Below are 26,207 nucleotides of genomic sequence, written 5' to 3'. Positions count from 1 at the left end.
TTTTTTGGTGAACTATTCCTTTAACCAACTTTTCAGACTTTGTTTTAAATGCAGCTGCAGTCACATTATTACTGTTGTGTTTAACTTATCTGCTTGGTTTTGTCGGACAGGCTTGGAAATGACTGCTGGTTACTCAAAGGTGGTGTCTTAAAGGGCCACACACACCACACTTCAGGTTAGCGACTGGTGGTGGTTTTGGTTAAATGTAAATAAACGTTGCAGATTCTGTCTAAAGTCACCACAGGATCTTTCTCTAACCTTGGTGGAGTCTTAACAAAACCATGAAGCAATTCAACATCTGCCCAGGTCTGACATTTTGATAGAAAATCAAATTAACATACAGCGTTATGTTTTCTGTCAACGTTTTAAATGATGCGTTCAGTCTCAACACTTCCTTCACTAAAGACACAAACTCGCTGCAAATTCAAAAACTATCTTCATCACTTTGACAACACAAAAAGCTGCTGATTCTCACAACGCCACCAAAGTGTTTCCAGGGGATGCCAAAAAAAAAAGAAAGAAAAAGTGATGAATGTGGCTGTGATGCGTTCAAAGCCCAGTAGTTACTTTTGAAGTTAAAAGCACTGAATAACAGGTGAGTCCCAGCAGGTAGATAAGAGGAAGAGAGAATGACATGATGGAAAAAGGCCATGGGACGGACGAACTGTGCTGCATCTGTGTGTCTTTGTCTCAGATTTTTTTTGTTTATTGTTAACTATTGGACACAAGGGGGAGCTATAAACAGAAATGTAGCTGTCACAAAAAGTTGGAAAAACACTGAAATAAAACAATATTAAGTTTAGACAATATCTAAAATGGAATATCTCAATACTGTTCAGAATCCAGAAACAAATACCGTGATATACTATTATTATCAAATATCACTCCAGGCTTACATGAACCAAGATCATTTTACAGTTACAGTTCATCTTTTTGGCAAAATTTGGTGATTGAAATGACAAATGTTCCTTCTCACATAATCCAAGTCTGTAATCTTTACATAATTCACATGTACCATTCATAATCTTTGCAAAAAAAAAAAAAAACATTTTCCAAACTGTTGCAGAGGTCAAAAAAGCTGTTCTCTTTTAATGTGATCTTTTATTATTATTATTAAACAAGGCTGAACGCTTTAATGTCAGGGTATACCGTGCACGACGTATAAAGTGTCAGTTTGGCTGCAAGTTTATTTTCTGTGACAAACAGGATTATATTAATAGTTTTGCCTCTGTGCCTACACACTGGAGCAATTTCATTTCCTCTTGTTGCTATAAAATGTTGAAGTTGTTACGCAGGAACAAACAGCCTGATGATACGAGATCAGCGACCAGAGAACATTTGTTTCTCTGGTTTATGTTGGTGGAGGAGACACAGTGAGGGTGTTTTTTTTTCATTTTTCTATTGTCACCACCTGGGTGAAGTGAAGTTTAGCCTTAATAGAATGTGTTATATAAATGATGTTATCCTGCTTTTGTTGGTGAAAAGTCTTTCTCTGTCTGTTCTTTGCTCTTTTTTTTTTATCTCCGTCATGTAATTCAACAGTCCAGATGCGCCGGCATTAAGTTTAAAAGAGGCCAAACGTGATTGTCGTCATGTGAAAAAGTGAAGCACGACGCCCAGACAGACAGACAGACAGACGCATTAAGGACTGGTGCGTTTGAATAGTTACACCCATGTAATGTGTGGTAGAAGTGGGTCACAGTGACAGATCCACTCAACATCGGTCTTGTTCCAGACAAAAAACAAAAAAAAAATAAAACACTCTGCCTGTAATTCCTCCTCGCTGTGACGAGGAGAGAGTTAAGACTGTGCGACGACGTCACGCAAAGTGCTCCGTCTGCAATATTAATAATAGCACAAATAAATGAGGGAAGGGAATTAGTCTCAGCGCAGCGCCTATGTGATGTGACAAATTAGGTCGTCTCAGCGAACACAAGCGATGCGTTCGGATCCATCAGCGTACATCAGAGGGATGATGGGAGGTCACGCAGCATTAAAGGGAGACAGACAGAGGCTTCTTGACCTGGTTCAGGTCAAACACTGATTCACACTCACTCAGGACAACACAAACACACTTATACACACACACACACACACACACTGACCGAAGACTTCAACTACAATCAAACTCCTCGTAAAAATGTGGGACAGCAGAGTGTTTGTTTGTCGACAGGTGCAAAACACATACGGCCTCGTGTTTCTTTGATGCAGCGAGCAAAAGTTAACAAGTACCAGTGTGATGAAGGCGTCGGGAGTATAAGAGTTCATTTTCTAGATCTTTGAAAGATACGAAGAGAGAAAAGGGAAGGCAACAGGAGGAGGGAAATAAGAAAATAATGAGGGATAGCAAGAGGAAAATAGGAAAGGTGAAAGGTGGGAAAAAAAAGAGGGAAATGAAGCGACACAAGGTGGAGGAGGTGATGACGCAAAGGAGAAGAAGATGGATTGAAAGAAAGTAACCAGAGAAGAGGACAAGATGGAAGCTGCCTGGTGATGCTAATGTTACCTGTAACGCAGTGTTTTTCAACCTTGGGGTCGGGACCCCACATGGGGTCGCCTGGAATTTATATGGGGTCGCCTGAAATGTCTAGTAGGCTAATTGATTAAAAAAATACTGATAAAGATATTTTTTTAACTAATTATTATTCTTTTTTAAATTATGATTAAAAATACCACAAACAATCTTAAACAACTGTATTCTATACTTTCACATTCTTGAATATAAATCGAGTTCAAATAAAATGCAGCATACTGTATAAAAATATCCAAGTTGGCGTATCTTGATTGACGGCTGTCACGTGATCGCGGGGTCGCCAGAAATTTGTGATGCCTAAATGGGGTCACGAGCCAAAAAAGGTTGGGAACCACTGCTGTACAGTAACGGCTACCTATAGCGAAGCTCATGAATAACTAATTTCAAATAAAAAATGAGTAAAAGAAAGTGCAAAAACTGAAATACTCAAGAACCTTTCAACCAAACTCTGAAAAAAAAAAACAGGAAACTAAACTTTTCTTACAGGAAAAAAAAAAGTTTTCCAATCTGCAGAGGAGGGATGGAGGTAAACTGACCTCCTGAGAACAAAAAGAAGACGGACATGACTCTCATAATTGTTTTTGCTGTTTACACAGAAAAGCAATCAACTCCATATTCTCCTCTGTAGTGCGGAGGTGGTGGGTTTGTTGTTTTGTTTTGTTTTTTTTTCCCTCTCCCCTCTCTTTGGCACACTTAAAAGGCCCACACATGCTAATCTGACTGGGCTGCTCCACCATCCCACCTGGTTTCCAATTGAGCCGGCGCCAACCAGCCAACGCTGGTGCAAAGGGAGAACCGACGCTGTCAAACCCTGTCTCCGTGAAATCCTTGTTTCTATACAATCGGTTCGACATGTGTGGGCGGTGTTTTTTGGATCCTGGATCTCCTGGCAGCTTCGCATCGCACCACCTCCCCAAAATTCTTCAAAAACCTCCGTGCTGCAGCTTTGTATAGTCTTAATGCAATGCGATTGTATAAATGCAACGACAACAGTACACACAAAAAAAAAGAGGTAGAGAGGGTTTAAAGTACAATCTGTCCTCAAAAGCAAATGCAAAAGGTGATGGAAGTGATGCAGGACTTCAAACCTTTCACACACCTGGACAGTCCCCTCATGAAGTGGATGTAATTGTCTTTTCCTCCTCCTCCACCATCACCACACCTGTTCACCATCCACTCATTTATCCCCACTGTGTGCACTGGCAACGTGACAACCCCCTATTCACCTGCTCCTCGGTGCTCCATGCCATGACTCTGTCTGCAGTCATTCCCACCTGTTTTCGGCCTCTTTTTCCACTTATTTGTGTAATATTTGCCAAACTGTTGTTTGTTTGTTTCTCCTTGTCCCTTTGCGCCTGGCGTGCATACAACACTGAATTCCACAGACTTTTGCGTCTGTAACGGAGTTAAGAGGTAATGTGATTCCACTTGCCATAAAAACTCATCACACAACACGGAAACTTGTTTGTCCTATGGTAATTAAATGCAGCACCCCTGTGGATTAGGGTCGTGCACCCCGTGGGGTATCAGCAGTCGGACCTCGCTGTCTCCCTGGTAGGTGCACAAGCTACGAGCTCCGCCATTGTTTCATATTAATTACTTTAATTCTAATACAAAAGGGGTGGTTTAAGTTGTATTTTTTAAGCATATAGCTCCCGAACGGTCGAGCACGTCCTTTTTTATAAAAAGTTGACGGTGTTTTTCTCTTATTTTTGTTTACAAAATGGCTAGGGCTACACGTGTTAGCTAACCTGCACTTTCTTTTCATTTTACATTTTTCAGCCGTGTGTGTGTGTGTGTGTGTGTGAGAAGAAGAACTAGATTGACTGTAATGTTGATCCCTCTGCCAGGTCAGTCCATGTGAAAAATAAACGGCGAGATTGCCAACGGTGAAGGTCTGCCTCATATTAAACTACACAACGCAATGATGAGTACCAAAACCGCTACACGTCACCGTATGCACGCAGTTTTCCATCCCAAAAACGCTCGTCTAAACACAAAATAAAAAGTGAGAACTCAACCCCACTTTTGCGTTTTCTGTTAAGATCGTTTCCGTGTAAACGTAGCCTGAGTATATGATGAGGCTGAATTGAAGCTATTGAAAAGGAACAGCTAGAGCAAAAGCAAAAAAAAGACAATGTATATCAGAATGGAAGCTCTCACAAGCTAGCAAGCAAGAGGGGTTTCCAACTTGAACTGGTTTGGTCTTACTTGCCATGTTTCCATCAGCGTGTTTAGATGCGCATCTAGAAGTGCTGCATTGGAAAATTGTGATGGAAACGCCATAATTTGAACTAAAATCGCATTAAAGCGTATTTCACGAGCATATTTTAGTTTGTGCGAATCAGCACAAACTAAAATATGCTCGTGAAATACGCTTTAATGCGCATTTCACAGTGATTCAAATTGCTTTGGATCACTGCAAAAACTCAAAATCTTTCCAAGAATATTTGTCTTATTTCTTGTCAAAATGTATAATTTTTATTCAAAACTAATCTCTTTCCACCTAAAATAAGACATCACCTAAAAATTAACTTGTTTTTAGGTAATTTTCACTTGTTTCAAACAAATTTCCCTTGAAATAAGTAGAAAAATCTGCCAGTGAAAGCAAGTTTTTGCGCTTGTAATAAGAAAGAAAAACTTGCTCCACTATCAGATTTTTCTACTTCTTTCAAGTGAAAATAGGCTTGAAAGAAGTAAAAAAGTGTCAAAAAACAAGCTACTTTTTATGTGACAAGTCTTATTTTGAGTATAATTAGATTTTTTTTGACTAGAAGTGACATTTTGACTAGAAATAAGACAGATATTCTTGGTAAGATTTTGAAATATTGAATATTTCATGGAAATATGAGACAATTTGCATCCCATATTCATTCAATGCAAATGGCCGTGTGGAAAAACCTAGAAAGGACACACACATCTTGGAAAATCAGAGCATATGCTACTGAAAGAAACCCACTGATACAAAAGATGCTCCTTTTATTTTCTCTTTTTTTCATGGCCAAACAACACAAGGCTGCAGCTGACACACACTCACACAAACACACGCCTCAGGCCAGTGCATGGCTCCAGCTCTTCCACAGTTAACATCTGATCTCTCTGTCCATCTACAAAAGGACTTGACGGCCGTGTTGTGTGGCCTGAATGAGTGGTGCTTGTGCACACGGTGGGTTCAGACGTGCAGACCCTCCACAAGCAGGTCAAGATGAGACAACAAACAGAGGAAGACAGAATAAACCTCTTATGAAAACTGAGTGATCTCTCCTTTGCAGAAGGCCAAAAAGCAAAGTATTGAAACTTAACCGTGATGTTAATCTCACGGCTGGAAACACATAGTGGGCGGATGTGCAGATGAATTGTTCCAGGGCTCAGAAACACCTTCTCTCTCCCAGACAGACAGACAGATCCAAACATCTTTTGGCTAAGCCCGGTATTAAGGAGCGGCAGTTGGAAGCAAGTCAAAGCTGCAGTGAAACACTCTGTCACCCAATTTTCTCAATTCCTCTAATGGGACAATGAGAGCGTGAAAGCAGCACATTCTCTGATATTTTTATAGCATTATTTACAGGCTCAAGTCACTGGTGGGTTTTTTCCACTGATCTGGAACAAATTCAGAGTGTTTAAGAAGTGAGAAGTTATGTTCAACTCTGGAGAGGATACACTGTTGCCTTCAAAATATATCTTTCAAACATAAACTTTTACTAGAGCAAATACATGGCAAACAAAACCAGACAATATTAAAGCTCCATACGGTATAAAGGTAGATGTTTGTATTAAAGCTCCATACAGTATAAAGGTAGATGTTTGTATTAAAGCTCCATACAGTATAAAGGTATATGTTTGTGTTAAAGCTCCATACAGTATAAAGGTAGATGTTTGTATTAAAGCTCCATACAGTAGCCTATAAAGGTAGATGTTTGTGTTAAAGCTCCATACAGTATAAAGGTAGATGTCCATGTGTAGTGTGATTATAAAGCAGCTCTAGGTTCTATATTAATACTGTGAAAGTATCAAAGCCTCAGTCCACAGAGAAATGCACACAGCCTGGATTCAGAAACTGAGCCTTTAAAAACCAGCCGTCAGGACTTCCTGTCACTTTGTGATGTCACAACAAAGCCCCGCCCCCTCACCACCTGGACAACACCATCCAACAACTTCCAGGAATTGGTTTGTCTGAGTGTTTTATTCTGAAATCTGCTCTGTTCTTGTTGGATCACCCAGAAAACAGTCAGCCAATGAGAGGAGAGGCTCAGAGCCTCATCCTCTCTTCTGATTGGCTGACACCAGCCTGTTGTTACTAGCGCTCCAGAGAGAAGCTGAGAGAGGAGACGAAAACACTGACATGGTTATTTTCTGACAGTTAGTTAGTTGTCAATTTTTTTAATTTATGTTTTTTAAACATAAAACTAAAGGAATTATAAATTTTACTAAATCCTGCTGTTACTTCTCTCTTTCACTGCGAGCACTAAAGCAAACCAAGGCATTGTATTTGTCGGTCAGGCCACACCACACCACATCGCACTTTTGGCCTTTGTGTAGTGTAAATACAAAAGCCGAGGGGCGGTGTTGCTCCGTGGTCACACAGCGACAAAGTCATTGTGGATTAACCTCCTCGTAATCTCAGCCTGAGGAAGAATCGCCGTGACCGCACTGAACTAATTACTGTACGGAAAACCTAAACTCACATTCCAGCACTTATTATTACATAGTTTTATGTATGACTAAAGAAGAGGGGGGCATTTTTTGCCGACATGTACTGTCATTTATTATACTTTTATTTCACATTTATATTGTCAATGTCATTATTTTTTTCTATCTAACCTTAGTTAACCAGATTATTTCTCTCTGGGGTAGCTGTGCTGCAGATCAAATTCGTCCAGTGCAAAGTCATTGGTGGTTTAGCTGTTTTTTGTTTTTTTTCTGTCTTTTAGAGATACCACGTAGTAAAAAATACAAGCTTACACAAAATTGACCCATTTTTTTTTAGTTTTCTTCTTTTTCTAATAACAAATAAACTCATATCCAGAACCACAGAGTGTTATGTATAGTGGTATACGCCCAAATATTAATCTGTGGTTGTAAGACATTTTGGATCTCCAGCAGGGCAGCTTTTCTCTGAATCAAACCATGTCCAAAGCTTTTCCCTGCTAATGCTCCAAATCACTTTACCTAACTGAACAACAAACACACACAGACACACACACACACACACACACAGACAGACACACACACACACACACACACACACACACAGACACAGACACACACACACACAAAAACCTGCAGCTACACCTTGAGCTTCTTAAAAAAAACACCTGAATGCAAATTTTTCACAACTTTCGAGCTTCAGCGTTTCAAAGGATAAGGAAAGTAGGGTATCATACGAGCGTCTGCGTGGACCGCCGCTGCTGATCAATGCACTGACAAACCGCCTCATTAGAATAAGCTAAAAATAGAAACTCATAATACACTTAAAAGCCCGTCCACCACCGAGACGCGAAGCAAAGACACCGTTTTTAAAGATTTGTCATATACTGTATATACGTCTTCGCCTGAGGGATGGAATCAATCGAGGCTCAATCTGAAGCTGCTGCTACTTCCCAATATAACAGTCCAGATAAACCATCTCCTAACAAGGAGACTGACATACTTCCTGTGCATAAAATGCCCTCTGATTAAATTGCCCATTTGGCAGAATCCCAAGCGTCAAATCCTTGGTTCTCCCTTGATGGTTATCTGCTCCTCCAGAGCCACATTGTAACCGGTGTGTGTGTGTCTATGTGTGTGTGTGTCCTCATTAATGACAGGAGGAGAGGAGAGGACAGAGAACGAGAAGAGTTCACCTCCTCAGTGCCCTCCGTCGTTGTCCGTCAGACTGCAGGTGAGATGATAATCTAAAAATCTAACGTCAGAAGGAGCCAAATTGGAAACAATACAGTCCCTGGGTGACAAACAGGAGGTTTGATCAGAAGCATCTTGATTTTTAAGACTCACTCACACACTCTTAAACACACACACACATAAAGAGAGAGAGAGCCTCAACACTGTCCCAGGGGGAAAATGAGGCTGCAGTTACTGCTGTCTGTAATCCTGCTGCAACGCAGTTAAAACACAGTCTGCTGCTGCTGTGGCCCTTTTTTTTTTTTTTTTTTTTTTAGGTTTATAGAACAAACTATCCTGAGGATTACAGTTCACATTGCACAGACGGTGAAACCCACAACAACAACAATTTACAGAGACAACAAAGCAGCTGAAGTGGTGAAGATCTCTAGAAAAGATAGCCTCAAGATCAAGAAGTTTTTTTTCTTTTTTTCTCTCCATCATAAAACAACACAGAGCAGAAAAGTCTTATCTATCTATATAGGTCAGAACCACACAACACCAGTGGAGACAGAAGGAACGTGCTGGTTGTACTCACACCGAGTCAAGGGTGGACTTAAAATACCTCCAGTGCAAAAAAGCAAAAGCAACAGCAAATCAAGCTTTTGACCCACAGGACTCGGGACCTTTAGTCTGCAGCAACATGCAACCAGCTGGACTGTATCAATCACCACATCACCTCCCCGAGCACCTGCTGACTCCAACTGTCACTGTTGCACAATGCACTTTGGGGGGTTTTCTACTGTATAAGGGGATTTGTCACAGCAGCACAGCCACGGATTGGACTGATGAGGACCACAGTATGTCTGGAAATAGAAAACAAGTCCCCAAAATCTAAAAGACCAGATATGACATCTTAATATTAACAAGTGGGAAAAACCCAACAAGTCAAAAGAAGAAAAAACTAAATGTCAGAGAAACGAATAAACAGGAATTGTTGCTTCTGCATTCATAAATCCATAAATCCAAATCTGATGTGACTGCGCCCTGAGAAGTCATATAATCTACTTAGCCTACTGCAGGGTGTTCATGTTTTTATGTAAATATATAAATATATATAAAGCAAAAGTTGAAATAAAAAGGTGCAAATAACCAAAGGATGCTCAGTTAAAGTAGCACCAACAGGAGGAGGAATCGTTATAATGATTCAGTTGTAATAAATGAAATGAAACGCTACAGAAACCAACTCTAAAAACGAGAATCTCCAAGAAAAAGAGTAAAATCTGAAAACTGCTGCAAATCTAAAAACTGTAGGCTTGTCAGTTTTCCCAGAGGAAACTCACCAGCTGAATCTTTCGGGTTGAAGCCTCCACATCTCTGACACTGGTCTGTCCCCGACAGAAAAAACATGTTCATCTCAGTTCAGGACACTTTCCCCCCTCTTCCTCGTCTTTTTTTCTTTTTCTTCTTCCTCCTCTTCCTCCTCTCCCGTCTACATTCAACCACACTTTTCCAACATCTGTCAAACCTGAGTCGCGCGTCGGCAATTTACTTCGCCCTCCTTCTTCGTTAATTTCACCCAGAGGGAGTTGAAGGGGGATAATTGCGCTACTAAATTAATTGAGGTCGGACTCTGAGCTGCGCGTCTCTGTCTCTGTTATAGGTCTTGTTTTTGCTGTTGGAGCCGCTGTGGAGAAGCTGCTGCTGCTGCTGCTGCTGCTGCTGCTGCTGTACGCGCTCTGACCAGCGGTGTAAACCTACTGCTGCTGCTGCTGCTGCTGCGTCCTGCGCATCTCCATCATCCCTCATCTCCGCTCAGCTGGAACTAAAGTCCAACAGATTTGAAGGCTGGATCGGCGCCATGTGTCGGGAAACCGTATGATGCCAGCCACACAAATCCCCCGTGTAACGAGAACGAGTAGTGTAACGTACAGTAGATCCATGAAGCTACAGTAGGCTATAGGCTACTGCTTTTATCACCATGCAGTGCCCCCTTTTCCATTAGAACTGACTATTACACTGCAAAAATCTAAATCTTTCCAAGAATATTTATCTTATTTCTTGTCAAAATGTCTCATTTCTAGTCAAAACGAATCTCTTTCCACTTAAAATAAGACTCATCACCTAAAAATGTAGGCCTACTTGTTTTTAGATCATTTTCACTTGTTTCAAACAAATTAATGGTATTTGAAATAAGTAGAAAAATCTGCCAGTGAAAGCAAGTTTTCTGTGCTTGTAATAAGAAGGAAAAACCTGCTCCACTATCAGATTTTTCTACTTAGCTATTTCAAGTGAATATGCTTGAAAGAAGTAAAACATGTCTAAAAACAAGTTGATTTTAATGCGATGAGTCTTATTTTAAGTATAATTTGATTTTTTTGACTAGAAATGACATTTTGACTAGAAATAAGACAAATACTCTTGGTAAGATTTTGAGTTTTTGCAGTGCATGAACATCAACAAATGTCCTTCTTCTTGCAGGACACGTGCTTTTTCCATATTACCATAAATTGCATGTTGAAAGTGCATGTTTCTATACCCCACTAGGTTTTAATGGTTTGCATATAAAACAGGCTGTATATATGGTTCATAAAATGTTTAGCATGATCAAACTTTGACAGCAGCCCTGGCAGCATGCAGTCGGACCAGCCTCTGCTCTAACCTTTACATATTAATGAAGACAGAGGAAGAACCCGGGAAAAAGCGAAGGTGACATTCCTGCAATCCACCCAGCCATCACCCATTTTTATTATTATTTCTTATTTTCTGTCAAGCACAAAATGCTGCAGTTGCACAGTTTAGTTTATTGGCTCCCAGATGGTTTTGTTTCCCGTAACACGGAGAGATTCACCCTGCACCCCGCTGTACTACCGATCCTGTCACCTCATCAGTACGTGCCTGCATGCAACTCCGACTCCGAACCACAGCCCCTCCCTCTATACATTCATCAGATTGTTTATTGCATCATAGCCGTTGGGCATTTCATATCCAGCTCCATCTACTCAAGCCCTCAGCAGCAGCAGCAGCAGTATGTCTGTTACACTTCTGGACCGACTGGTGTCGACCTCCTTGTGTCTGAACAAATGAAACCAAGTGATATGTCTTACCACGTGATGCGGTTGACATCTGTATCACATCCCTCAGTCAGACGTGCTGCAGTTTCATGTCGACGCTGATGATGAAGGTCACTCATCATCATACAAGTCCTTCATGCAAACATTATCTGGGAACAAATACAAATGATTCTGGGTGCTTATTTTTAAATGTGGTGCAGTTTTTGTTCACAATTTAGGAAGCAAGGCTCTTTAATCTCACAGGGACATTGTAAGAGCTGCAGGAGAAAAGTGACTCTGATGTTTTAAAGCAGAAGTAACTGGAATATTTGTGTTAATATAAGTCTTAAATAGTTATATCTTCCGACAGCAATCACTTATATAGAGTGTTTGGTCTGAAACACGGGTCTGTCAGTCACTCTGCTCTGCTGTAAACTGAGGAGAAAACTTTCCTTGTATCCTACAACCTTTATCCAATGAGGAGAGAGAACGGCATAAAGGGGCGGTCCTCTCTGTGTGTGCAGCCAAGGGATGCGCGTGAATGTGGTGACGTAGGGACGAGGGCGGGGACTGCTAACTCCATCGGCTGACAGGAAGTTAGCCAAAACGACCGGATCGCTTACTTATGCTTTAACTTCTGCCAAATCATGCTCGAAAGAAGTTTTAAGATTTTTGGACAAAGTTGGAACTCTAGGAACTTAGGCTTTCATCCTAAATGCTAATAATTTCATACTTTTGATTAGTAAAGAGGAACTATGCAACATGTTTAGCTTAACTCTGCTCTGCTATGGCTGAAAACCAACCTTGTAAGATCAGAGCCTCTGCGGTGTCCCAGCTCTTGTCTCTGCGGCACCGCCACACAAAAGTGTCCCATAACCCGTAATCTCTTGTTGGACTATACAAGACTATACAAATATACACATGGTAACATGGTGTATGATCAATAACGTTATCCACCCTCCATGGATTGATTTCTCATCGGCTTCATTGACAACAAATGCACATGGTAGGGAGGAGGGTTAGCAACACAGTGGAAAAAGAGACCAGACTCGCTTAGTTTCCCTTTAAAGGGGCTACAGTAGGCTATGTGAAAAGTTTGCTAATGCTACATACCCAGTGTTAGCATAAGAAGAACCACTGCAATGTCAACACCCAACTATTTTTAACTCTAGTCTCTGTCACGTCTTTCCTTATACTCAAATAAGCATGCTAACTAGCTAGCCACTGATGGCATCCCTTACCGATAGCGAGTCAGTATAGCCTCGATCCGGCCATATTATGACTTCTTGATGGCGGAAGCTCTCGTCAAGTGATGACTAGCACCTGCTGCCAACAAGAAACCATGTTCAGAAAACTTACAAAGAGCCCATTAGAGCAGAACTTAAAAATAAAACTTAACATTTTCAATATAACTTCTTTGGTCTTATTTTTATAGTTTTGCCAAACTGTTGTCTGGCTGTAATGATGTTATACTAACATAAATGACTGAATTAAAATCACTAAATATCTTGTTTGATCACTAAAAAGCTAATTTGTTTGACATTTCTTTTGCACTGTTGCTGTGTAGGGATGGGTACCTTGCTCACCCTGAGGTTTCTCTGATTTTTCCCTGTTAAAAAGGGTTTTCCATGGAGTTTATCCTCAGTCGATATGAGGGTCTAAGGGCAGAGGATGTTGTTGTGATGCCATGTAAAGCCCTTTGAGACAAACTGTTTGTACAAAACGGGCTATACAAATAAAATTGCCTTGCCTTGCCTTGCCATAATGGAACCGGTGAAAGCAACACAGATTTCGGTGTTTCATTTCGGTGCCACTGAATTTTTAATTAGACCTACCGCCATACGTTCTATTATTGTGCCGGCGCTACACGTGTTGTCACGTCAGTTTTTGTTTTATGAGAGAGCTGCCAATATCAGCGGAGTTCCCTTTTTTTTAAATTGTCTGTTTATTTGACTGCGGCGGTGCGCCTAGTGTTATCACAGTACATGCACAACTTCTTTTTTATCAACCTATCCGCGGACCACTTGCGTGCCGATCCGTGGAGAGCGATCCAAACAGATCACGGCTCAACAACGATCCATTGCACCACCACCTGTCCATGCCTCTGCTCCGCTCTGGTGTCGATCAGCTGAGCCAGAACACAACGGATGTGGCGTTGCACAGCTGTAGCGTGTGTATGTGTTTTATAACAAGAAAAAAAACTGATCAACACAAGCTGCTGGTTTTGATACACTGCTGTTTTGATAATTATGATTGTTGTAGTTGGTTTTTATATTGGTTAATTTCTTTTCATAGTCTTAGTTGTATTTATATTAATATTCTGTGCAACTTTCACATCACAAAATGCCTTAAAAATGAAAAGTTTGTATGTTTTCTTTCCATTAAAGCAGAAGGAAGCGATCCGGTCATTTTGGCTAACTTCTTGTCAGCCGATGGAGTTAGAAGCCCCCCACCCTCGTCATGGATTATTGATTATTGGTCCTCGTCCCTACGTCACCACATTCAAGTGCATCCCTTGGCTGCACACACAGCCCTTCATGCCGTTCTCTCTCCTCATTGGATAAAGCTTGTAGGATACAAGGAAGTATACAAGAAGTTTTCTCCTCGGCTTACAGCAGAGCAGAGTGACTGACAGACCCGTGTTTCAGACCAAACACTCTATGTAAGTTATTGCTGTCGGAAGATATAACTATTTAAGACTTATATTAACACAAATATTCTGCTTACTTCTGCTTTAAGCACCCGTTCGGGCACCGCTTAAGCACCGGCACCGTTTCAAAAGTACCGGTATCAGATAAAACCTAAACGATACCCATTCCTATAGCTGTGTCCTCAGATCTTAGGAGTTGATTTGCCGGGTTGTGGTTTGCTGTGGAGCGAACATAATGACTTTATTTCGTGACAGCGTCGGGGGGCTCGGCCTTAGAGACTGCGGGTGAAGACCTCAGGGGCCTGATGCAGCATGTGCTTGTTGCTGCCTCCTGGGCGCCTCCCACTGGAGGACTTCCAGTCTGGTCCAACTGGTAGGAGACCCAGGGGGGTAAAAACAGGACACGGTGGAAAGTTCCTACATCTCATCTGGTCTGTAAACGCCTCGGGATCGCCCAGGAGGTGTTGGGAATGGTCGCTGTGGAGGGAAACATCTGGACCGTTCACTGCTGCTGCTGCTGCTGCTGTCACCCCGACCCAACCCCTTCTCAAACTGTTTCCTTTACTTACAGAAACCATCTTTCACCACTAGAATATAGATTCCTATAGCAGGAACCCGGCCGCAGTCCCAACAGGTTGATGCACGCAAACAGCTTTTTGTCAACAGAGTAAGCGTTCACATCCAGGGTGCTGCAGACGTGCAAATAATAATAATATGGGTGGCAAAATCCCCAAGCTGTCAGCTCTAAGGGGATTTGTGATTTTTTTTTTTTTTTTCCTTTCTCTGTTTTTCATCCGCTACACTGAGTGAGTGCTGGCGCGTTTCCAGGACAGTACATTACTATCACAGCTTGGAGGGAGAGATGGGCAGATATGCACGGTGCAGCCAAATCTCTGGATTGAACAACAGCTGGATACGATAAAGACGAGTGGGCTATAGCTCCGACCCTGTTGTTGTAGTAGTAGTGGCGAGGAATACCCTCACCCCAACCCGCCCCTCATAAACACTAATGCAGAAATGTGCCCACTTTCTATTAATGAGGCTGCAAATTTAATCTGAAAAAAAGAGAAAAAAACCTGTTCATTTTAAAACATTAAAGGGATAGTTCACCCAAAATTAAAATTTCACTCATTATCTACTCACCCTCATGTCGATTATAAGAGCTGTGAGAATTTTCAGAGTCCTCCGTGCCTTCTCTGAGTTACGGGGGCGGGGGGGGGGGGGGGGGGGGGGGGGGTCCACGCAGCAGTATTTGTCCATATAATGGTTGTCAATGGATACCAACTTTCTTCGTCCAAAAAGACACACCAAAAAACATCCAAATACCTCCATGCTGCTCGTGTGTAAAGTCCCTCTTGTATTGAAGCCCCGACATGAGAAATTGTTCCGCCGGTGATTTGCACTGACACAGGAAGAGCAGTGAACCGAGACACTTGGAGCTTCCGCTACAAACAAGCTTAAATTTATTTAATTTTTTTCCGAACAATTTCTCATGTCAGGGCTTCAATACAAGAGGGACATTACAGACGAGCAGTATTTGGATGTTTTTTGGTGTGTCTTTTTGGACGAAGAAAGTTGGTATCCAATGACAACCATTATATGGACAAATACTGCTGCACGGACCCCCGCGTAACTCAGAGAAGGCACGGAGGACTCTGAAACTTCTCCCAGCCCTTAGTCGACATGAGGGTGAGTAGATAATGAGTCAAATTTGAATTTTGGGTGAACTATCCCTTTAATGGTCTCGGCCGGTGAGTCCATGAGACTTGTGAGTTGAGTTCAGCTCAGTTCAGGTCAGTCATCCTGTTTTAAAGCAGGATCATCGACCGACAGACACACTTCACTTGCTCAGAAAAAAAAAAAAAAAGTGGAAACATAAAAAGTGCACAGCTGTTGTTTATCGGCGGCGCAGCTCTGCATCACGACACGATGCCGGGAAATGAAAGTCGTCCAGAACAAAGTGACTCCTTCTCATCATCGTCTTGTTTGGCTTTTTTTTTTTTTACGGGGAAAACTGACCTTATATCCTCTGTGGTCGTAACAACAGAGACGTCACGTTGCACACATAAAGATATACCCACACACTAAAAACAGTTGGGTTAAAAAATAACCCAATTTTAACCCAACTGCTGGTTCAAATAAGGACAAACCCCTTTTTTGGGTTAATTTTAACCCAACGGGTTGGGTTATTCTTTTATTTCTTTTTCTCTTAACCCATTGGGTTAAAATAACCCAAAAAAGGGGTTTGTCCTTCTTCAAACCAGCAGTTGGGTTAAAATTGGGGTTGTTTTTTTTAACCCAACAGTTTGGCTGTTAAAAACTACAGAGAGTGCTCCAAACTTTTCTACCAAGTGACACCACTGTAACAGAAATGAATGGCAGTGGTGTCACTGGTTAACAAGTTTGGAGCGCTCCCTGCAGACCTAGATTGAAAAGTGGTTAAATGGTCCTTCAAGTACAATTACTTATCATTAGTACCTCTTCAAAAGAGAAAGAAAACTTTCTTGATTGATTATCTTATGTTTTAATATAAACCTATTAAAAGTAAACTCTTGTAAAAAAAAAAAAAAAAAAAAAAAAAAAAAAATCCAATTACTTGAACAACCCAGGAATTGGGTTAAATTCATAGCCTATAACCCTGAAAATGGGTTACACTCTGGAAAAATAACCCCAAAATTTAACCCAACACCAATAACTCAGAAATTGGATTACAGAGATAACCCAACATTTTTTAGTGTGCATGCACATCCGCAATTATTGTGGATAGAAGTAGGTAAGCAGTGCTTTCCAAACAGCAGAAGAGTTTATGGCTGCTTTGATTGCCTGCACTCGACACTTTCAGGTGGTATAGAAAGTAGAGATAACAGTGCACACACACCTTCAGACTCTCTCCTTAAAAGGTATTCAGTGTTGCACTCAACTGTAAATAAACCTTCGAAAAAGGGACAGTGAGATATGGCTTCCGTCCAAAAAACGGATGATGATTCACACCAGGCGACAAAAGACTCTGTGATACAGAGGGATAATAGTGACATGCTCTGGTGCTGAATCTTCGCAAACTCAGCTAAAACTACTTCTAAAACCACATTCAGCCACCGCCGAGGCCCCCCCGAGAGCTTTCAATGCACCAAAGCTTTAGAAAACATTATGCAAAGACACAAACCCGCAAATTCAGGAAACGTCCTCAGCAATTTTTTTGGAGTAAGGCAGCAAATACACAAATTGTTGTTTTGTTTTGAGACAGGACGTTTCTAATTTTTGTTACAGAGCAGCACAGGTGGAAGAAAGCTGTTGTTTTATTTGTGAGGTAAAAGGTCCTTTACATTTAGAGAAGTGGAGGCCAAGGTGACGCTGTGCAGAGTAACTATATATGATTAGATAAGCTGCTTGCACAGATGGCCTCAGGTGCTTGTTGTTTGGTACAGGACGTCATCTCTGCTCTAACCTTAACTCCTTTGTCCTCAGAAAAGTTAAAGTTACAGCACACACACACTAAATGAAATGCCCTTCCTGCAGACTTTAAACACCCTTGGAGAAAAAAAAAAAAAAGTGTTGTAACTTTTGTCCATGTCCTCATAAACCATGATGGACTGAAACTGTTGTTGCAAAGTGCTGCTGCTGTCTGGTCTCTGCTAATGAGCTGAATGGATGCACCAGCAGCAGCATGCAGCATGTCTTCTCTAAATAAATCACACAGAACATAGAAAAAAGTTTTTAAATATTCAGAAATCTTACTCGGTGCATTAAAGGTCACTGGGAACGCTGTGTTTTATTGTGACATCTTCCTCCATTGGTTTCTTTTGCCGTAGATGCACCGAACCAAACTGCGGCAAACACACCTCAAAGGCCACTCACTGCTGAGCTACAGGAAACTATTCAAGCATTCAGGTGTTGTAAACGGCTGCAGAAACATTTTCACAGTGAATGCATCTGAGCTGAAAATGCAAAGTCACCCGTCCAAAAAGAGTTCTTCCCTCTGGATTTTATTTTTCTTCTTTTTTTTTGTATGTGTGTCTGTCAGAGCTTCATTCATATAAGCGAAAGGAACAGACGAGTACACACACAAAAGGAAAACAGAGGTGAGAGCAAACATCCAAAAAGTGAGGTTTTCTGCAGCCATGGCCAGAATTTAAATGAAACTCACTTGATAAAATATCAGTTTGGTTCGATACTCGTCACTTGAGCTTTTAGTGCAGGTAGACAACTGTTAGGCTTATCTCCACCACCTCACCTGCCACCAGTGACCACATCTCTTTAACCAACACTAAAGTCAATACATAGAGTTTCTGCATTCATGTTGAATTAGCAGCAACCTCTGCTGCAGCTCCTGGATGGATGAAAGAAGTCCTAAAGGAAGGAGATCGATGTGGTGTCTGACTTCAACACAAGAGACCACATTTCACATCCAGGCAGGTCATTAGCATAAAGTGTAAAAAAAAAAACTAACCTCTGTGACATTACATACGTTTCTGTAGAGTGGTTTTGAAACTAAGAGTGAGCTGCTCGAACTATTATGCAGAACTTTAAAGCCTTAAAGGGATACCGTAGTTCAACATTTTGGCAAATTGGCCCATTGCCATAATCCCTATAGTCATAGCAGTAGGTCCGTTACCTTTAATTGTCGGTGCAAGCTATTTTTAGAACAGCGGAGCAGAGCCGCGAGCTGCTCAGAGCTACGCTACGGAGGCTCATGGGATTTCTTGGTTTCCCTCATCAAACTCATCAAATACACAATCCAACAACTCCACAACGCTCTGGTGGACAAGTTGTGACCTGCACATTCACCACGCTATGAGATAATAACACAACGTTACCAGACAGAGTTGCTTTAAAGGGAAATTCCAAGGGGGTAGTTGTCGGTCTGAGAAGTGAAGCTTCAAAAAACTGCAATCCTTTGGGGATTGCAGTTCCTCTGGGGGCTGGTGTCAGAAAGCAGCATTCTCCATAGACCCCCATGTTAAAATTGCCGATTTTATATCCTCAATAAACATGATCAAAGCCTGGTATCAGCACGTTTTTTGGTCTCAACCGATAGTTTCTACCCCCGCACATACTCTACTAGGGGGGTGATTTTTTTTTAACTCTACCGTTTTACTATTATTAGATTTTAAATTCTCGCCAATTAGGGCGTAGAAACGTTGAGTGACAGGTCCGAGCAGCTCCGTGGACAGCTGCTTCGAGGCCAGTGGGCGGGTTCTCAGCCGGCCAATCCAACATGGCGCTGTTCAAGCCGCCATATTTGAGTCACAAAACGACTCCCCAAAACCAATGGGTGACGTCACGGATGCTACATCCATATTTTTTTACAGTCTATAGTAAATTCATGCAAAACCGCTGATGGGGACAGTTTTTCATCAAACAGTCTCTGCATTTACCTCTAAAACAACTCTGTCTGGTAACGTTCTGTTATTATCTCATAGCGTGGTGAATGTGCAGGTCACAACTTGTCCACCAGAGCGTTGTGGAGTTGTTGGATTGTGTATTTGATGAGTTTGATGAGGGAAATCAAGTCAGCTATTTAACATGGGAGTCAATGGGGACTGACTCACTTTTGGAGACTCACTCTAGTGGTCAGGAGACGAACTGCAGCCTTCGGCACCTAAATGTTGCCACTTACAGCAACATTTTTAAGTCACATGAGCTTCAATTATGAGCCTACTTTATATTTCATAAATGATGCCTGACAGTAAGAGACATTTGTTTCTGTGTGGATGATAGCGCTTTACTCTTTTTATCTACTAAAATGGAACAAGGCTTAGATACACTGAAGCTCAACACATGTCTGATGTATCAGGAGATAAATTTAATGGTGTTTATCTTTTGCTTTCACACAGAGACTCGGCTTCCTGGTGGTCTCGGTCCAGTTGTTTGGTTTGAAATAAACTAGACACATTCAGGATGGCACCAAAACACCTGTTGTAGCCAATTTGCATTTGTGTGTGTGTGTGTGTGTGTGTGGGTGTGAACGAATGAGTGTGGGTGTGTCAGTGGTGAGGCACTGTGGTTGGTAGGGTCTACCTGCACACCTGTGGGCTTGGGTGGTAATCAGGCAGACAAAGGTTATATGAGGGAGACAGAGCTCAGTAGTGTCAGGGAATCAGGATCAGGGAAGCCACACAGTTTTTCAACCGTGTCTGTGTGTGTGAGAGGGTTGAATGAGTTTTGTATCACCGTCTTAGCATTTTTGCATGAGCTCATTTTTAAGTTTAATTAGCACCCGGCCTTTTGTAGGTGTTTTTTAAAGATGTAAAATTAATAAAATGTCAAACTTATTGCCAATGGAGGACCTCATTTTTCACACACCACCAGGAGTTGAAAACAACTTCAGATTCCCTCAAGTGGCCTTTTTTTGTTGGTAGCTAAATTGCCACTACATTTTGTTGAAAAACTCAGCTTCAAGCTGCACTCACCCCATTCCATGCCAGCTGATTCCAATCAAGTGGATGCAGACAAAGAAAGCCTGGGCAAAGCAACACTGAAGAATCACGGTAGGACTGATTGTTACTGTTGTAGGAGGATTGTTAAGCCGTGTGGAAGAGATTGGCCTTCTCACAAAAAGGATACAGGTATAAATCCTGCAACAATTCAAATAAAGCCTCTGGCCTTTAAATCAGTCAAAATGGGTGACGTGGCTGCAGCTGTCAATCAAGGTGAAATGGAAAGTGGATGTGATAAAAGACTAATCAAACTCACAGTTAAAGCACTGGAAGCAAAAATAATATCACAACAAAAGGAAAGAAATCTCAAAATAAAGAAACTCCATAACTTAAAAAAGGAAGTTCAACAATTAATGACTTCAAAGAAAAATGTGTCTGAGGTGCAAACAATGTATGAAGTGTTCTTAAAGCTGTGTGTGGAAATCAAAGAGTTGCATCAATCATTGAAATCAATGTTACCTGCGGATGAAATATTAAAACAAGACGAATGGTATGAAACGCGAATGCAAAATAATAATGAAATAATACAAAAAATTGAAGAGTGGTTGCTTGATAAAAATGACCAAGAGGATGATGTTGGTGATGATGATTACGACGTTGAAGGTGATGATGGTCCTGTTGCAAATACAGATGCGCCTGATGATGATGTTGCAAATGTGCTTGATGATGATGATGCTGGAAACAAGGATGTGCCTAACGATTATGCTGCTGCAAATACAAACGTGCTTGACAATGCTGCCGTTTCTGTGGTCAATGATGATATTGTTCCTGGTGATAGTATTTCTAATGTTGGTCGTAGAACATGTTCATCAGCTGGCCGTTCCAGCTACAGGTCTTTAAGATCTTCAGCCTCCTCTGCATGTCTAAAAGCAGAGGCTGAAAGGGCTGCTCTCCTTGCAATGGCAGCTTGCCTCAAAGAAAAACATGAACTGGAAGCTCAGGAGGAGCAAATCAGAAAGAAAAAGGAACTTCTTGAACTGCAAAGTAAAATTGCTGCTCACACCGCAAAAGTTACTGTGTACAGAGAATCGGATGGTCAGAGCTCCAGAGCCCATTCAAATGGAATGAATTCGTATCTGGAAAGATCAAAACGTAAATCATCCCTCAGACCCTCTGCTATAGAATTTGTTCCACAAGGTTCAAACCATCAGTTTTATCATCTACCATCAGAAGACAGCAAGACGGCAATGCTAATGGAGGCACAGCCCAAAAAGCCAGCCCATCAGTTTCATCATTTACCATCAGGAGGCAGCAAGGCTGCAATGCCAATGGAGGCACAACCGAAAAAGCCAGATCATCAGTTCTATCATCCACCATCAGGGGGCAGCAAGGCTGCAATGCCAGTGGAGGCACAGTTCAATCAGTTAAACCATCATTTTCATCATCCACCATTACGAGATAACAAAGCTGCCACGTCAATGGATGCACAGCCCATAAAGTCAGACCATCAGCTCCATCATCCACCATTAGGAGGCCACAAAGCTGCCATATCCATGGGTGCACGACCCAAGGAAAATGTTGCACATGGTGGACCAAGTCCTTATGTTATGAATCCACAACCAAGCATGCCTCAAAGATTTCAAGAAACATCTCATGTGCATCACACACAGCAACCCACCATGTATTTTACACAGGAACCCATTCAACACAATGACCTAATGCAAACTGATGTGAATCAAGGCAATCTGTTAACCATCATGCAACGTCAAAATGACATTACAGCCCTTCTGATACAGCAACAGTCTTCATTGTCACTCCCTCCAAGAGATATACCTACCTTTGATGGAGACCCACTTGAATACATTGCGTTCATAAGAGCCTTTCAGCACGGAGTGGAAGGAAAGGCTGCCAGCAGTATGGACTGCCTGTATTTCCTAGAACAATACACAAAAGGACAACCAAAAGAACTGATTAAGAGCTGTCAACACATGCCACCTGACAGAGGATATGAAAGAGCAAAAGAACTGTTAAAGGAACGATTTGGAAATGAGCAAAAAATAGCCAGTGCATATATGGAGGAAGCCCTGGGATGGCCACAGGTGAAGTCAGAGGACATCAAGGCTTTGCAAGCTTTTTCATTGTTTCTCCGTGTCTGTTGTAATGCTATGGAGGATATCAGTTACATGTCAGAGATGAACATGCCTTCCAATATGCGTGTCATTATCCTGAAGCTACCTTATAAATTGAGGGGAAAATGGAGGAGCACTGCTTATGAGCTGCAGGAGAGGCACCAACGTCAAGCAGGCTTCAGTGACATTGTCAACTTCATTGAGAGACAAGTGTCTATTGTTTCTAATCCACTTTTTGGAAACATTCAGGACACAGTCATTTCATCACCAAATCACAAAAGTGGAAACAAGGTCTCTCATGCTCGATACGATGGAAAAGGAAGTAGTTTTGCAACTTCTGTGACGGCTGTCAATGCTAAACCTGTGACTCAAGTGCAAAAGGAAAATAACTTACCTGATAAATCAACAAATGTGTTTTGTCTGCTGTGTGAAGAGGGTCACAAACTGGAGTCATGTCCCATAATGGAGAAGAAGTTGCACCAAGAGAAAATTGACTTTTTAAAAGAGAAAGGTGCTTGCTTCGGGTGTTTAACTGTTGGACACATGAGTAAAGACTGTCATAGGCGTCTGTCTTGCAAATTGTGTAACCTAAAGCATCCTACCATCCTCCACATTCATTCAAAGAAAGAGATCAAGTCAGAGGATGCACAGCAGGAAACACCAGAGAGCAGTCACACGGTTTCTCCTAAGACATGTGGCCATATAGGGGCTGGAGCACAGGATTGTGTCTTGGCTATTGTACCTGTACAGATCAAGGCCAACAAAGGTAGCAAGATACTGACCACTTATGCGTTCTTAGATCCCGGCAGCACAGCCACTTTCTGCTCCGAGCGACTCATGAGGGAGCTAAATGTCAGAGGAAGAAGTGCTAAATTTCTATTGAAAACAATGAACCAAGAAAAGTTTGTGGACAGTCACATCATCTCAGGATTGGAGATAGCTGCACTCAACAGTAACACCTACTTTAATTTACCTGATGTGTACACACAATGCAAGATGCCTGTGACCCGTGATAACATTCCACGGCAGGAAGAATTGAGTGCCTGGTCTCATCTCAGCTCTGTGGAAATTCCTGTCATTGATGCTGATGTGGAACTGTTAATCGGAACCAACGTTCCAAAGGTAATGCAGCCATGGGAGGTGATAAACAGTAATGGTGAGGGACCCTATGCCATCAAAACTCTGTTGGGCTGGGTTATCAATGGACCACTGAGAGGAGGCAGTGAGAGTAACAGCATCTGTCGCGCCATTACTGCTAATCCAATATCCATTGCTCACATAGAGGAACTGAAGCAATACGACCACAATTGTAATGAAAGTTCAACAGATGGAAAGCCAGAGGTCAAAGGTGAGGCCATGGTAAACACTGTGATAATCAAAGATGCACCAAACGCAAAGGTGTTACAGTTGACTCAGAAGAGGAACGAAATAGGAGCATCTGTGTTGAGTAATGGGCTTGATATGACTCGACAAAAGAACAAAGTTGAGAAGGAGATGAGAGAATTCAGAGCCACGTTGGGTGAGCAAATCTTGCCTCTTGAAGATACGACAGCTGAGAGTGCCATCATTCAGTGTTGCCAACAGGAAAGATTCAGTGGTGGAACAGCCGCACTGAAAATTGAAACATCTGGAGTGAAGAAAAGCAGTTACGTTTACAAACTCGACCCAGTGCTGGAAAATGGGCTTTTGGGAATGGGAGGACAGCGCAGCAAAACAGCTATGCCAGATGACACGAAACATCTTGTCATTCTTGTTGAAGATCAGCACATCCCCACTCTCACTTTACGCCACATTAATGAACAGCTGGGACATTGTGGAAGAAATTACCTGCTTTCAGACTACGCTGGAGGCAAGCTCAAGATCTCTTATCACACATTTGGGATATTCACCTCTATTGAGGAGAAACAAAGTTGGATGGAGGACAAGAGAAGCTTTGGCGCAGGAGATGTTGATCTTGTGGTGGACTCCTGGCTGTTGGGGAGGGTACTATACAGACCTTTCCTGACACACGACGGTTTGTGCGGTCTGTCAAAGATCAGATCAAGTACAACATATTGGAGCGACTACTTATGAAGATCCTTCTTCCACTGGAAGCTGGTTGAAGGCTCTTATGAAGATTTACGTCATACGTTGGCGTCAAAGTTGGACTATGGACACATGAATATTATTGAATGGGACTTTTAAAAAATGCATAGTAATTGGCTCCAGTTGTTTGAGTGTGTTGAATTGTTGTGTTATTATACAGTAACAATTAGGGGCCGGTGTGTTGTAGCCAATTTGCATTTGTGTGTGTGTGTGTGTGTGTGTGGGTGTGAACGAATGAGTGTGGGTGTGTCAGTGGTGAGGCACTGTGGTTGGTAGGGTCTACCTGCACACCTGTGGGCTTGGGTGGTAATCAGGCAGACAAAGGTTATATGAGGGAGACAGAGCTCAGTAGTGTCAGGGAATCAGGATCAGGGAAGCCACACAGTTTTTCAACCGTGTCTGTGTGTGTGAGAGGGTTGAATGAGTTTTGTATCACCGTCTTAGCATTTTTGCATGAGCTCATTTTTAAGTTTAATTAGCACCCGGCCTTTTGTAGGTGTTTTTTAAAGATGTAAAATTAATAAAATGTCAAACTTATTGCCAATGGAGGACCTCATTTTTCACACACCACCAGGAGTTGAAAACAACTTCAGATTCCCTCAAGTGGCCTTTTTTTGTTGGTAGCTAAATTGCCACTACAACACCTGTCAAAATAAAAATAAAACCTAGTGGGATATAAACCTAATTTCACTTTGGAAAGAGATTGTTATCTTGACACCATCCATGTGGACAATGTGTGTGAAATGTATACTATACATATGCATTAAGGGATTTTCCTCACAGTGCTGAGATTGTTTTTCTCACACACGTAAGCAGATTTTCAGGATGCTTTGCTTCCCTGCGTTTGGGCTCCCAGGAGGCGACGCCGGATTGGGGCTCAACCTCACGTTCCACTTTAATTAATCCTCATCCGTTCGCCTGTGGTTCTCTGATTAGAGCGGGGGGGGCAGCATCGCACTCTTCCTCCTCTTCCCCTGAAGCAGAGCGGGGAGCATCTGCCAGGCAGGAGGCTGCTCTTGATGGTCGAGGAAGGGGGGAGGAAGGGAGGAAGACGGCCGTCGATATGGAGGCAGGTGAAAGAGGTTACATGAGGTCGTCTGTTCTGCACACAAAGATGTGAAGACTGAAAGCATGAACGCTGCTTTTCAGGGGGTTAAAGGGATAGTTTCACCCAAAATTGAAATTTCTCTCTCATTATCTACTCACCCTCATGTCGACTAAGGGCTGGGAGAAGTTTCAGAGTGGGTCTCGGGGTAGAAGTGCATGTCCATATTACGGTTGCAAATGGATACCAACTGCAAAAAGACACATCAAAAAACATCCAAATACCTCCATGCTGCTCGTATGTAATGTCCGTCTTGTATTGAAGCCCCGAAAAGCGAAATTGTCCCGAAAAAAATTAAATAAGTCTATTTTTCAAGCTTATTTGTAGCGGAAGCTCCTCTTCCCGGTTCGTCAAATTTGGACGAACATGGAGGTATTTGGATGTTTTTCTGTGTGTCTTTTTGTTACGAAGACAGTTGGTATCCACTTGCAACCGTTATATGGACATGCAGTGCT

Source organism: Trachurus trachurus (genome assembly GCF_905171665.1).
Source record: "Trachurus trachurus genome assembly, chromosome: 16".
In the NCBI taxonomy this organism is placed as follows: domain Eukaryota; kingdom Metazoa; phylum Chordata; class Actinopteri; order Carangiformes; family Carangidae; genus Trachurus; species Trachurus trachurus.
The sequence above is the reverse complement of the archived record's forward strand: the minus strand, read 5'-3'. Positions refer to the sequence as shown.